The sequence below is a fragment of the Muntiacus reevesi genome, chromosome 2 (assembly GCF_963930625.1).
Source record: "Muntiacus reevesi chromosome 2, mMunRee1.1, whole genome shotgun sequence".
NCBI lineage: Eukaryota > Metazoa > Chordata > Mammalia > Artiodactyla > Cervidae > Muntiacus > Muntiacus reevesi.
In genome coordinates this window covers 204,877,132-204,879,446 of record NC_089250.1, presented here as the reverse complement: position 1 = coordinate 204,879,446, position 2,315 = coordinate 204,877,132, and the positions used below count along the sequence as shown (strand labels likewise).

Genomic DNA, 2,315 nt, shown 5'->3' with positions numbered 1-2,315 from the left:
TGCATATCTGAGGTTATGGATATTCCTCCCAGCAATCTTGATTCCAGCTTGTGTTTCATCCAGCCCAACATTTCCCATGATGTATTCTGCATATAGGGCTTCCCTCATAGCTCAGTTGATAAAGAATCTGCCTGTAGTACAGGAGACCCAGGTTCAATTCCTAGGTAGGGAAGATCCCCTGGAGAAAGAAATGGCAACCCACTCCAGTATTCTTGCCTGGAGAATCCCATGGAAAGAGGAGCCTGGCAGGCTACAGTCCATGGGGTCACAAGAGTCAGACATGACTTAGCGACTAAACCACCACCATTCTGCATATAAGTTAAGTAAACAGGGTGACGACATACAGCCTTGATGTACTCCTTTCCTGATTTGGAGTACGGTACAGCCACATGCTGCAAGGTACAGCCAAAAAATAAAAATAAGTAAAATAACAATAAAAATAATAAAATAATTATTAAAAGTTTAAGTTGATATGTTGTATTTTCATTCAGTTCAAGATTTTTTTTTTTTTTTTTTTCCTTTTGGCCAAGAGGCATGAAGGATTTTAGTTCCCCCACCAGGACTCAAACCCGTCCCCGCTGCAGTGGAAGCGCAGAATCTTAACCATTGGACCGCTAGGGTAGTTCTCCATCTTTTTTTTTTTTTTGTAAGTTTATGTAAAGCACCAAATACACAGTATGCTTCTCCACACAGCCTGGAGGGAATGACTGGGCGCCCCCTAGGGCTCGGTGTGAAGTGGTGGCTCTCCCCGTAGCACAGGAAGAAAAACTTAGCGGTGCTCCACTAAGGGGTCATTAACACTCTCTCTGGGGGAAAGGATTTCAAGTGCTTTTTAAAAGTTTTTTCCTCCTTACTAAGTTGCAATTCGTGACTTTTCTACAATGATGTGCATGCCAGGTCGCTTCAGTCGTGTCTGAGTCTGCGACCCCGTGGACTGTAGCCCATCAGGCTTCCCTGCCCATGGGATTATCCAGGCAAGAATACTAGAGTGGGCTGCCATTTCCTCCTCCGGGGGATTTTCATGATCCAGGTATCAAACGTGCATTTCCTGTGGCTCCTGCATTGCAAGCGAATTCTTTACTGCTTGAGCCACCCGGGAAGCCCTCAAAAAGCAATCTGTTCTTCTGACCGTGACAGGACTCGAACCTGCAATCTTCTGATCCGAAGTCAGACGCCTTATCCATTAGGCCACACGGCCACCTACAGTGACAATGACAAGACAGTGATCATGTAACAGGAAAAAAATGTAATGGAAAGAGCCTGCTGAAGTGTTTTAGTGAACGGAAACTGTACAGAATCTCTATCTTCCCACAACAACAAAATTTTCCAAGTGTATAGAGGAAATTCCTTCGTGGTCCAGTGGTTAAGACTCTGTACTTCCAGTGCAAGCGGCATGGGTTCAATCCCTGGTCAAGGTACAAAGATCCTGCATGCTGCTCGGCAGGGCCAAAAAATATGTATATATTGAGTTGGCCAAAAATTCATTTGGGCTTTTCCATAAGATGGTACAGAAATATCCAAGCAAACTTTTTTGCCAACTCAATAAAATAAATGAAATGAAGAGTGCACTGAACCCTAAAGTGTAGTGTTATGACTCTGAATGATTATAACTGGAAACAACTATAAGTAGCCCCAGCCCCAAGGCTTTTATTGCATATGAAAAACAAATGGGGGGAGTGAGAGGTGACAGACAAGGGTAAGGGATTGAGGTACAAACTACTGATGCTATGTATAAAATAAGTAAGCTACAGGAGGTACTGTACAGCTCTGGAGAAATATAACCAATATTTGATAATAACATTAAGTGGAATAAATCTGTAAGTTTTGAAGCTCTATTCTGTATACCTGAAACCAATATCATATTGTAAATCAACCATATACCTCTATTTTTCTTTAAAATGATGGGGTGGTTCTCAGATTATCTTATTCTTTAAAATCCCTCTTTCTTCTCTTTTGTCTGCTCTCCCACCTCCACCTCCAGGTTTCTACCTTGCGGTCTTTGACCTGAATGGCAAATATAGTTTAATGAATCTCTCAGTGAAAAAACAAGAAAAAGATAAAAAGGATGCTTTCGAAAGTTCATGATGCAATCACAAGGATCCACCCAGGTGGACTGTTGGCACAAAGGCACGAGAACTTGTTCTGGCCCAGGTGGTTGTTCTCTGGCCAAGGAAAACTCATGACTTTCTTTGCACTGGCCCCAGTGAACATTGCTCCCAGATAGAAGTGACAGGAAGTAATATGGATACAAACTTCCCCCCAAAAGAGTCCCTGGGGGTGAGGGAGGAGAGGGTGGGACAAATGGAGAGAGTAAT

General features: G+C 42.9%; 1 non-coding gene across 1 annotated transcript; it reads right to left on the bottom strand.

Moving 5' to 3' along the window:
• Positions 1 to 1,125: 1,125 nt before the first annotated feature.
• TRNAR-UCG (transfer RNA arginine (anticodon UCG)) lies at positions 1,126 to 1,198 on the bottom strand. Its single transcript has one exon. It is a non-coding gene; the product is annotated as a tRNA-Arg (tRNA).
• Positions 1,199 to 2,315: the final 1,117 nt, after the last annotated feature.